Raw genomic sequence first — 13,418 nt, 5'->3', positions numbered from 1 at the left:
ATTTGTCATATCTAAATATATATGTGTGTGTGTGTGTGTGTGTGTGTGTGTGTGTGTATCTCAATTGTTCTAATCCTATATTCACAGGAGGTAGGAAGCATGTTTTCTCATTGTCTTCTGGAGTCATTATTGGTCACTGCCTTAATGAATGAATGAGCATTTATGAAGTCCTTGCTATGTGCTAAGCTCTGGAGATACAAACACAAAAGCAAAGACAATCCCTTTGCTCAAGATGCTTATATTCTAATGGAGACATGGGGGAAGAAGACAACACACAAGGGGGACTGGTAGCCAGGAAGGAGAACTTTAATCTGGAAAGGTGTAGGAGAGCTGGGATTGGAGTCAGAGTTGTAGATTAATAAACCCCCACCTAAGAACACAGGAAGAGTTGATTTTGATCATAGTTCATAGAACTAGAATAAGTAAGGAGGAAAGGTATTGAAAAGGGACAAGGAGATTGTCAAAAAGATGGCCAGAGAGCAGAGTGTGCAGTGAAGCCGCCAGCCCTGAAATAGCAGTCAAGGAGGGGCATTTACCAATCAGCTTGGCCAGGACCCAGACTGAAGTTTCTCCGTTGTGGCAAGGTTGTTTTCAAGGAAATGGCATTAGCTAAAGTTCTTAAGTCTTTCAAAATTATGTTCTTTCACAGTGTTTTATTCATTATGTAAATTGTTCTCATGGTTCAGCCATTTCACTCTGCACTGATGCAGTCTTCCTATGTTGCCCTTTCTCTTTTCTTATACTAATGTTCCACTCCATTCACATGCCCCTATCTGTTTAGCTATTCTCTGATAGATGAGCATTCGCTTTATGTTTGTTTCATTACTACACCAAAAAGTGCTGCTATAAACATGTTTCCTTTTCCTCTTTCATTGATCTCTTTGGGATATATCTGCTTAGGAGTATAGTAACAGGAGCAGTATCGAGTGTCAAAAGGTATGCATAGTTCAGTGACTTTTGGAGTATAGTTCCCAGTTGCTTCCCAGAATGATTGAACTAATTCATAGCTCCACCAACAGTGCATCAGTGTACCTGTGTTCTCACAGCTTCTCAGTAATTGCCATTTTCCTTTTTAATCATCTTCACCAATCTGATATGTATGAGTTGGAACTTCAGTTATATATTAATTCAAAAGTTCTCTTATTATTAATGATTTGAAGTGGTTTTTTCATATAGTTGTTGATAATTTTCATTTCTTCTTTTGAAAACTGTCTGGTCATATCCATTTATCTGTTTGGGAATGATTCTTGTTCTTATATGTTCATATTACTTCCCCATATATCTTGCATACCAGACCGTTGTCAGAGAAATATATACCCAAGTTTTTTTTAATAGTTGACTTTTCCCCTTATAATTCTAACTACATTGATTTTGCCTGTGCAAAGTAGTATTGTTTTTACATACAGTTACTTGCATCTCTTCAGCCTGAGAGGCAGGCTTAGGTTAGGAGGTCGGCCATGGAGTACGGAAGATCAAAGTTCATGTTCAGCCCCAGACACACAATGCATATGTGTCTTTGGGCTACTCATAACCTCTCAGTGCCCCCAGGCAACTCTCATAAAGATAATATAAATTCAGGCCATTTGCAGATTTGCATGGGTGGTTTCTACTACCCAAAGGAAGTTCCCCACACTGATGAAATCACTGGTCTGGACAAAAACAAAGCAAACCAGAAGCCATTGTGCACATTGTTCTGGGAAGGGAAAGCTTCAGTATTTTTTTTTCTCCCTAGAATGGCTGAGAAACCATATTGGAAGTTCATCTTGTGAAGGGCTTTGTCAGGCTCCAAGTCCCCAAGAAATGAAGCCCCGGGCTATGCCCATAGCCCAACAGTGCCCTCTGCAAACATGTGCTCTTTTCTCAAAGCAGACCTCCCTGAGGTCACAGGACAAATTTGGCAGACGAGTTTAATAGCAGGCTTTGTGATCAGCTTCAGGTGTCTGATTCTTCACCCTATTGTAAGCTGAAGAGGACTTTAGTCCTTAGCAAGGCATCTCTTCACCCTGCCAGCTCATCACAGCACACACAGCCCAGAAAGAACTACCCGTATTAGCTGAAGCAATGAAAGAAAAGTCCCCCCTCCTCCTTCTCCTCCTTTTCCTCCCCCTCCTCCTCATAGAAATAGCTTTAGATTCTTACAGGCTTTCTCAGTTTCCTTTTTAAGAATTCTGAGTAAGGAAATCCTTAGTTACTTAACAGACTTGATATTGTGTGTGAATTAACAATTAGGATGGGCCCAGTGAGTAAAGGTTTCCCTGATTTGCTATTGGCTGGGGACTGCATTTTAGGAATTAACTAAGGGGAATAGAATGTCCTTCCAGGCAGGGCTGCCCTGAAACCTTACCGGGCCTGACATTTGAAACCCTCTTTGGCCAGAGTCAGAAAGGGAGATACAAGCAAATCCTCTCCAGACACTGCAGGCTTAACTTGTCTATAAAGGCTTTGCTGTGCAGAAGATTCTGAAAGTGGAATTGGGGGACCCTCCTTCCCTTAAAGCTTCTGCTCCTGTTATTTGCTTGGGGGGATAAAAATGAGCGGTTCTTTCTCTTCCTTCTTAACATTTTTGCCTGTTTGTGTACTTGGCACTTCCACACTAACATACTGGATTCTCTCTGAGCCCTAAATATAGCAGAGAAGTGTAATACAGAGGAGAGAGGGAGGGCGGAGGGGGAGGGGGGGAGCATTGGACCTCGACTGGGGAATTGCATTTGAATCCTGGTCTTAATATATGTGATTTTGAGGAAGTCACCTTACCATTATTCTGTACCTCAGTTTCCTCATTGTAAAATGTAGGGGGTTGAATCTATTGAGATTAAAAAGAAAATGTTCTGTTATCTGTTGCTTGATGCTTCTTAATTTTACTATGCTTTTCCTAATCCTATTGCTTTTATTACAGTGGAGGTCTTAAGTGACTGTCAATCACTGGAACTGAGGAGGAGTTTTCAGTGGGTAGTGACTAAGCCAAGTTTGTGAACTTGGGCTTCTAGTAGACATTCTATGACTACAGGAAGGAGACTGACCATACATGGGCCCCCCTGATATACTTGGAAATGTTACATTGAGTAGGATCATCTATTTTGATCTGGAAGGAACCTTATAGGTCATTGAGTCCAATAGGCTCATTTTATGCCTGAGGAAACTTAGACCAAGAGGGTTAAATAACTCTCCCTAGGTCAAACAGGTAATTAGTGGCAGAGATGGGGTTTGATCTCAGGTCTTCTGGGCTCCAAATCTAGCATTCTTTTCACTGAACCATGTAACATGAAGCTTCCTAATGTGCTTGGAGTGAATTGCTTAATTGGAGAAAGAGTCTAACTCTTCCCGTTTTTCTTTCCCTGGAATTAAAAGTCACTTCTTATACTTCCACTATATACTCTGTGATCCTTTGACATTTGCCCCCTTGTTGTCTCTTGATCAAAACACTTCACCTCTAATTCCAGACATTTTTCCTGACTGTCCTCCATGCCTGGAATGCTCTCCCTCTTCCTCTCTGCCTCCTGGCTTCCCTAGCTTCCTTCAAGTTCGAGTTAAAATCCCACCTTCTACAGGAAACCTTTCCCAAACCCCTTTAATTCTAGTGACTTGCTTCTGTTGATTATCTCCAATTTATCTTGTGTTTAGCCTGTGTGTACATAGTTGTTTGAATGTTGTCTCCCCTTCAAAGTGGGAGCTCCTTGAGGGTAGGGACTGTCTTTTGCTTTTCTTTGTATCCCCCAATACTTAGCACAGTTCCTGACACATAGAATGCACTTAATAAATTTTTATTGACTACATTTCAGTGGTCTCTTTTCCTTCTTTTCTTTATTTTACAACTAATAATAATGTTTGTTTAAAAATTAATCTGTCCTTCCATGAGCAAATTAAAAAAAAAACAAACCTATAATACAAATCTCTTAATATATAGCTACATAGTCAGTCCAACACAACAAAGTCCCACATTAACCACATCGAAAAATGTATGTCTCTTTCTTCATTTCAAGTTCATCACTTCTATGTTAGGAGATTAGAGGAGTATTTCAACTGTACTCTTTTGGACTTGTAGTTTATCAGCAAGTTGATCAAAGTTCTAAAGTCTTAGGTCATCCAGGTGGTACAATGGATAGAGCACTGGCCCTGGAGTTAGGAGGACCTGACCTGAGGTCAAATCTGACCTCAGACACATACTAGCTATGTGACACTGGGCAAGGCGCTTAAACCCGACTGCCTCAAAATAAAAAGTTCTAAAGTCTTTCAAAGTTGTTTTTCCCTACAATGTTGTTATCATTGTATAAATTGTTCTCCTAGTTTTGCTCACTATGCTCTGCATCAGTTCATAAAGCGTTTCCCAGTTTCCTCTAAAATTGTCCATTTCATCATTCCTTACAGTGAAACAATATTCCTTTATATGCATATACCAAATTAGTTTAGCCACTCTCCGTTAGGAGAAGACCATCTTAATTTCCAATTTTTGGCTACCATGAAAAGTACTTCTAGAAATTTTTCTACATATGGGTCCTTTTCTTCTTTCTTTGATTTCTTTGGGGTATGGGCCTACTAGCAATATATTGAGTTAAAAGATATGCAGTTCGCTAAAATTCTGGGCACGGTTACAAATTGCTTTCCCGAATGGCTGAACTAGTTCTTAGCCCTATTCGTCTTCTTTTTCTTACAGATCTGGTGCTTATTTTTTGAAACTCTCATCTGACTAGTGACTTGAATGAAGTGATGAAGTAGTTTCAATCTTCAAAGTCCTTGAAGACTGCAGAACCCAGGATAAAATAGATGAGAGAGAGAGAGAGAGAGAGAGAGAGAGAGAGAGAGAGCGAGAGCGCAAGACCTCTAATCTTTTTTTTCCTTTTCAAGGCAATTGGGGTTAAGTGACTTGCCCAGGGTCACACAGCTAGTAAGTGTCAAGTGTCTGAGGCCAGATTTGAACTGAGGTCCTCTTTGACTCCAGGGCTGGTGCTCTATCCACTGCACCACCTAGCTCCTGAGAGAGAGACAGAGACAGACAGAGACAGAGAGACAGAGAGAGAGAGTGGAAGAGAGGAGGGAGGGAGAGAGAGATATGTAGATGTAGATATATTATCTGTAAAAGAAGAGTATTTTCAAGGGATGTGGAAGAAGTTCTATTATGGGAAGACTACCCCTAGCCCATATGTCAATAGTCAATAACATTTAATAAATAATTATTATGTGTCAGACACTATGCTAAGTGCTAGGGCTACAAATAAGAAACAGACAGTCCCTGCTGTCAAGAAGCTTACAATCTAATGAGTGAGGACATTATACAAAAAGAAGCTGAAGATGGTGGGAGGAGCGCGGCCACAGGGCACCCTAGGCTGGAGCACAATGTTTGTGGAGATGAAACCAAGCAGAAGAGCTGACAGGAAATGAAGTTAGCTGGAACATTCTGAGTCCTCTATAAAGGGAGATTTGGGGAGGAGTTTATTGCTCTTCCCATGGCCCTCCAATCAAAGAGGAGAGGCAACTGAGGGTGGGTGCTGAGGTGCTAAGTGTCAGAACTGAATCAGTCTCTAAGATGATGATATTTAGGTGATCAACTTGTCTGTGTACCTTCTCCCTACAGGAGCCCTCTTATTCTCTCATCCTATTTGTCTTTTCCAAGCCCAGCCAAAGCTTTTAGTAAAAAGCTACCACAGGACAATTTACCACTTACCGGAAAATTGGCACTCAATTTGCTCACTAAACAGGATATAGGACTGTACCATTGGCAAGAGCTTATAGTAAGTTTGTTCAGTGATAGCACGTTAATTACACAGTAATTTGGAAGAACATCAAGTAATTTTTAGTTACTTTATGCTGCACAGAAGCAGAATGAACTGGCATCTAGATCTCAACCTGTAATCTGAATTTTGGTAGGTTTCTGTCACCCACACCACCATTCACCTAGTGTCTTATGTTTGAAACTTGGTATTATCTTTGACTCTTCCCTCTCCCTTTCCTCTCATATCTAATTATTTGCCAAGCCTTATTGATTTTCCCTTCACCATCTCTCTCACACCCCTCAATTCCTTTCTTCTCCATGTCTACTGCTATGCCCCTACCAAAGGCTACAGTATTACAATAGCTGCCTCATGGGTCTTCTTGCCTCCATTCTCCCTCTCCTCCGATTTATTCTTCATGTCCCTTCAAGTTTAGTCTTTTGCTCTTTATCTGTGTATCTGTCTTATTTCTACAACTAGACTGTAATCTCATTTAGGGCAGAAACTTTTTATTGGGAACCCAGGTACTCTCACACATTTTCATGGACCTGGTCACTTGCTGGTCTTCTGAGTGCAGTATACATTTTCATATAACTGTCTGGATCTCAGGCACCATGTAAATCAGATATAGGACAGCTGAAGTGATGTATTCTAACGGCTCACAAATTCAGTGGTTATTAATCTGGGGCCCAGGACATATTAATGCCCACTTATACAACTCACCAAATTCCCAACCCTCCAAGGAGTTTGTTTTCAATCAATTAGTCAATTAACAGTTGTTAATTAAGTACTTACTATGTGCCAGGTCCTGTGCTAAGTACTGGAAATACAAATCTAGCATTTGAGAAACTCTTTAGCTGAGTCCACATATGAGCAGAGGGCACTTATCCCTCTATTTTCTGTAATTAGACATGAGGGTTTGGACCTTGTTTAGTCCTGGGAAGACTGTCATTGGTTCATTAAGTCTCCCACTCTAAGAACAATTTTTAATTAAAGTAAATTACATTTTGATATCACGGACATGTCTTTTGAGAAAGCTTCTTTTGCTTATTAAAAACATCTAATTTTCTCTGGAAAAATCATCTTGCCTTGCCAATGGTTTTTCCCATGGACATTTTAATAAATAGCTTTTTTATAGTTGAGGAAGCTAAGGTAGCCAGAGGTCAATTGACTTGCCCCAGGGTTACACAGTTAGTAAATGTCTGAGGCTAGATTTGAACTCCAGGCCTAACACTCTGTACCACGTAGTTGCCTAAGTGTATATACTTTACACTTTAAGTGCAGCAAGTGTTGAGATGACACAAGTCCTCTGTGTCATTATCCTACTAATACTGATGGTGACAATGACAGATAGCCTCCTGGGATAATATTTGACAAGTGCTGTCAACTCATTCCCTCATTTACCAATGTCATATTATAATGTCTTCATATGCATTGCTAGAGCTAGCTCAGTGTTTGGGAGGCTCCAAAGGAAAGCGTGGGAGAGAAGAGGGATTGGGCTGAAGGTCTACAGAGCCATTGTGTTGACATTATTGTTGTATGTCCGTGAAACCTGAACAGTATACCAGCACCATGCCAGGAAACTGAATCACTTCCATTTGAATGGTCTTAAGAAGATTCTGAAGATCACCTGGCAGGATAAGGTACCAGACACTGAGGTCCTTTCTTGAGTTGAACTGCCAAGCATTCAAACTCTACTGCCGGGAGCACAACTCTGATGGGCTGGCCTCATTTTATGGAGAACTCATACAAGGCAAGTGCTCATATGGAGGCCAGAAGAAGTGATACAAGGACACTTTCAAGGTCTCTCTTAAAAACTTTGGAATTTATTGGGAGACACTGGCCCAGGACCACCTAGCATGGCGTGCCGTCATCAAAGAAGGTCCTATGCTTAGCAGCAAAGCAGAATTGAAGAAGCTCAAAAGAAACACAAGACGTGCAAATTTAGAGGCATCTCCATTCCAAATGTTCATGTGCACTATTTGTGCCCAACCAGTGGCATAGCCTTCTGAAGTGGTATTAGTTTGAGCAGTCACAGTCAGACATACTGTACCTTGACCTCAACATAGCAACACCATTTTGGTCCTCTCCAAGAATGAAGGACAACCACAATAAAGGCTACACTGAATTCAATATTATTTGGAGCAAAATTATACTTACCGTAGTAGTCTTGCTTTTGTTGACTTTAATTTGAACTTTGTTTTCATAGATAAAAGTGGATGTCTCTATGTCATAGTTATATTCCTTTAAACTTTTTGTTAAGAATTCTGATTTCACTCTTTATTTCTTTTGTTTCATTCTCTTCTCTGGGTTTCTAGTTGTAGCTGTTTCAGGATTATTCCTTTCTTCCTTAGATTCTTCTCATATTCTTTTAGCCATAGTTTTTCATTGTGCTAGGAGCTCTTTTTTTGCTTATTCATTTCTTCAGTGTCTCTGCTCAGTTCTCTTGGTTGGGGGCAGGGACAAAGTGGTGTTTCCTTGTAAGGATTTCTTTCTTCTTTTCTCTTTTTTTTTGGGACTTTCTCTTATTTGACAAAGATGTCTTGGTATAAAGCTGATCTTGGAATCTGGAAGACCTGGGTGAGTTTAAGTCACCTCTCTGATATGTATAACTAGGTCCTAATTAGTGCAAATAATTAATCCCCTGAAATAGCTGCCTGTATTCTCATTCATACTAATTTAAAGTTAAAATTACATCAAATATGGTCATTGGTCCCAGCCCAATAGTGCAGTTTGAATTTGACTAATTAGACCACTCCAGGGAATTTATTAGTCACACTGGTTGGGGCCTAGCTGTACTAGCTAAGTGACCTTGGGCAAATCTCTTGACCAGTCTAAGATTATTAGGTCTGCATTGATACCAGGAGTTTCCTCCTCTGGAATTCCCTCTAGCAGTGGGATCACTGGTCTGGTCCCTATCCTAACTTTATTTGGTGTATTTCATGAGGATGATGAAGTGTAATTGGGCTTAAATACCAACTCTTGCTCAACCATCATTCTGGAAGGCCTTCAGAAACAACTTCCTTATAGAATGGTCCAATATGAATAGGCAGTGAGCTTCCCTTTATTAGAGATAATCAAGCAGAGGCTGAATTACCACTTATAGGGATATACTATAGAAATTATTTTTGCACTGGATGGGAGGTTTAACCTCTAAGATCCCTTCCAGTAGTCTGTATAGAGATGGTCACTGAAACTATGGTAGTGAAAAGAAAGTGGAAAGAAGTGCTCTGAATTTTTCTTCCCACATCTTACTCTGCAGCAGCTGAAGTAGAAAGGGCAGCCTTTCTTCAATTTTGGCATGGGGATCCAAGACTTAAATTTAGACTTCAGGAGAGGAATTAATTGGGGTGGGGGGTGCTGGTGGCAGGAATAAGAGAGGGAGAGTAAAGGGAATGAAGAGAAGGAATTGAGGGGAAAGGTCAGTGAAAGAAATTTTTTATATTTATTAGCTGAGCTCTTGCAATATGATAACCAGGGAGAGTTCCATTTAGTGAATGGGGAAGACTAATCTCAGCTCAAATCTCACCCCTTTGCTAGTGCCTTCTCTCTTAGATTACCTTTCACCTACTCCATGTTGTCTTCCTCATTAGGCTGTGGGCTCCTTGAAGGTCAGGACTGTTTTTTTTTTCCTTTCCTTGGGAAATATTTAACAAAATAAGTAAAAAATACAGTACAACAGATAATGTTAGTTTGTGATTTTCTAAGTCAATATGTTGCCATAGGTACCTGTTTATTTTGAGTTTGACCCCACTGAGCTAGCATTTCCTTGTGCCTGGCATTTAGTAAGCACTTAATAAATGCTGATTGATTAATTCAGAGCCTTTCTTCTATTTCCCTTTCTCATTTTTCTGTAATCCTCCAGGCACTTAGTGACTGCATATTGTGCCTCACCTCAGCTCCCTGCCCAAATACTCTCACTTCAGCAACCTATCTCATATGTCCCCTGGCTCCTAAATACATTCTTCCCTCCTTCAACCAGTCAGGATGAGAGTGAGGTTTAAATTTTGCCTGGTCCCCCACTGCCCCTCTTTGTTGTTAAATTCTTTTTTTGCATATCCCATTTATGTGAAATAATTTTCCCTACTCTTCCTCTCCTTTTCCCCTCTTCTAGTACATTCCTTTTCACCACCCATTTGATTCATATTTTGAGATCCAAACATGACAGAATCACGACCAGGCCTTCTGTCTAATCAGACTCAACCTTTAATCCTTGGTGACAATAATATTCTCAGGGGTTATGTGCATCATCCCCCTTTATGATAATGTAAATAATTTAATCTCATTTAGTCCCTTACGATTTCTCACCTGAGTTCATCTTTTTATACTTCTCTTGACTCCTGCATCAATTTGTTAAATCTTTTAATCAGGAATGCAAGGAAATACTTCATTTTGCTAAAGGTCAATTTTTTTTCCCCTATAGAATTTTACTCAGTTTTGCCGGGTAGGTTATTCTTGGTTATAAACCTAGATCCTTGGCTTTCTGGAATATATTCCATCCTCTCTACTTTTTTATAATGGTGGCTGCTAAATTGTGTGTGATCTTGATTGTTGCTCCTAGGTACATGAATTCCTTTTTTCTGGATGCTTGCAGTATTTTTTTCCTTCATCTGGGAGCTCTGGATTTTGGCTATGATATTCCTGGGAGTTTTCATTGTAGCGTCATTTTTTCAGGAGGTAACAAGTGGATTCTTTCAACTTTTACTTTTCCCTTTGGTTCTAAGAGATTGGGGCAGTTTTGTTTTGTGATTTCTTTTTTGTTCATGGCTTTCAGGTACTCATGATTCTTAAATTCTCTCTCTTTGATCTGTTTTCTAGGCTAGTTTATTTTTTATGAGATATTTCGTATTTTCTTCTATTTTTTCAGTCTTTTGACTTTCTTCCTCCTTCATGTCTCATGGAATCATTAGCTTTCATATGACCAGTTCTAAATTTCTAGAGTTGTTTTCCTCAATAATGTTTTGTACCTCTTTTTCCAAGCTGTTAAATCTCTTTTTATATTTTTCTTCCCCAGTTCTTGCCTCTTTCCCCATTCTTTCCTGTCATTTATTTTTAAAATCATTTTAAGCTCTTACTTTAACTTTTGCTTTGACTTTTCTAGGAATTCCTGTTGGACTTGTATCCAAGCTGCATTTTTCTTTGAGGCTCTGCCTGCAGATATTATTGAATCATTCTTTTGGTTTTTTTTTTTCCTTTGTTTGTCTCTTGAGCTTCCTATGGTTGGGTTCTTTTTTTGTTTGCTCATTCTTCCACCTTACTTTTCAACTTTGGACTTTATGTGAGGACTGGTTTTTGTATATTTTGGGGCATGAGGGTAGGTGGGAAAAGAGGTTTGACCTGAGATTATTTCTGCTTCATTCTTCTGCTGCTTTTATAGCTCAGACTGGGCTCCTGCAAGCTTTCAGTGTTTCCAGAGAGGTATGATCCAAGGAGGATGTCTGTTTATTGACCTCCTGGTCTAAGTACTGCATATTCTTGATGCAGGTTTGAGTCTCTGGCTTGTTTCTGGTTGGGAGTTTCAGTAGAATGCTACTTGACTCAGTCACTATTAGCCTGTTGGCAGGCTCTGCAGGTTCAGAGGGATGGAACTGCATTATTCCTGGTTCTCCTTTGGTTTGGGATGCTTCATTCTATTCTGGACATCAGAGGAGCTGCATAGTATGTTTCCTGGAACTTGATCTGTGCTCAGCCAATGCTCTGTGCCCTGGATCTGTGGCCTGGCACAAGGTAATAAGTGGCAGACTTGCCAAATGGCACCCAGCAGTTGTTCAGGGATCTTTTTTGTGCCCTATTTCGGTTTTCACAGTCCCTTAGCCCTCCAGTGGTCCCTGATGATTTCACTCTTGGCCAGACCTCCTCCTCAGAGTCTTTAGTCCTTTCTGTCCATCTCTCTAATCTGCCCTGGGCTAGAAAATGACTCATTGTGACTTCTTCTTGGTTTTTTCGAATAGAAATTGTCTGGTTCATCCTCTAGATTTTTGCTGAGGAGGCGTGGGGGGAATTGTTTAGTAATTTTTCAGTCCTGTCCATCTCTTTTTGACCCCATTTGGAGTCAAAACCATTTGGGTTTTTTTTGGCAAAGATATTTGAGTGGTTTGCCATTTCCTTCTCCAGCTCATTTTATAGCTGAGGAAACTGAGGCAAACAGGGTTAAGTGACTTGCCCAGGGTCACACAGCTAGTAAATGTCTGAGGCCAGATCTGAACTCAGGAAGATGAGTCTTCCTGACTCCAGGTCAGGGCTCTATACACTGCACAACCTAGCTGCCTGAGCAGGAGTCGGGGTGGGGAGGGAGGATCAAGATGCTAATGCTTTCTCTGCCATCTTGACTCTACCTGTATTCCTCCTCTCCTACACAGAATTCCAAACTTCAGACCTTTTTTTCTTTTTTCTTCTGCCCCTCTCCACCCAAATTTACCAGGTCTGTTGCCTTGGGGTCAAGAAAATGATTGATTTGTTAATCTCAGATTAAATAATTTAAAAGAAATTATTTACATAATATTACTGTATTACCACCTTCTAAGATTTTGTATTTTAATTAAGGTTAAATTAAATTAAGATTAAAGATTAAAGAAATGTCATCATGTTATCTTACATTTACATAGTATAACATTACTTAACAATCTTACAGATTTTTTTAAGGTTTAAAATCCATTATCTTATTTGCACGTCATAATAATCCTGTAGTCAATAAATATTTATTAAGGACTTACTATGTGCTGAATACTGTGCCAAATCCTGGGAATACAAATATGAGCAAAAAGAAAGACAGTCTATGACCTCAAGGAACTTACTTTCTAATGGGGAAGACAATACATAAAGGGAAACTGAAAAGGAAGGGGAAAAGTGGGGAGGGTGAGTGATGATGGAGAAGTCTAGAGACATGCAGTCTGGCGGGAAATGAAGAGATGACTGCTCCAAGTGCCCTCCTTAATTGGAGGTTCTAGGAGGAGAACCACCCTCCCACAAGAGGGCAGAACCTTCAAGGTGAGTTTGTGAGTTCCAGGGTTGAGGTAATCTTTCAGGGTGAATGGCTTTCTGAGGCTTGATGGGTGTAGTAGGTTCTACAGGTATCGTTGTCTCCATTTTAGTCAGTCAATAAACATTTATTAAGTAACCACTATGTTCCAGGTACTATGCTAAGCACTGGGGATACAAAGAAGCAAAAGACAGTCCTGTGCCTTTGAAGAGTTCACAATCTAATAGAAGGAAGAATATGCAAATAATTATGTACAAACAAACTATATACAGAATAAATTGGAGATAATAGTCAGAGGGAAGGCACAAGAATTAGGAAAAATTAGGAAAGGCTCCCTGCAGAAGGTGGGGAATTATCTGGAACATGAAGGAAGACAGGAGGCAGAGAGGAGGAAGAGCATCCCAGGCATGAGAGACAGCCAGGGAAAATGCCTGGATGTGGGAGATGGAGTGTCTTGTTTGAAGAACAGCAAGAAGACCAATGTCACTGGGCCAATGAATATGTAGTGGTGGTGGTAGGAGGGAGTATAAGGTATAAGGAGATGGAAAGGCTAGGGGAGGCAGGTTATGAAGGGCTGTGAATCCTAGAGGATTTTATATTTAATTCTGCAAGTGATGGTCACTGGAATTTCTTGAGTTGGGAGGTGATATGGTCAGACCTCAGTTTTAGGAAAGTCACTTTGATAGCTGAGTCTCTTGATTTGAAAGACCAAGTCTCTTGATTTGAAATACTAT

This window comes from Trichosurus vulpecula, chromosome 1 (genome assembly GCF_011100635.1).
Source record: "Trichosurus vulpecula isolate mTriVul1 chromosome 1, mTriVul1.pri, whole genome shotgun sequence".
NCBI lineage: Eukaryota > Metazoa > Chordata > Mammalia > Diprotodontia > Phalangeridae > Trichosurus > Trichosurus vulpecula.
The sequence above is the reverse complement of the archived record's forward strand: the minus strand, read 5'-3'. Positions refer to the sequence as shown.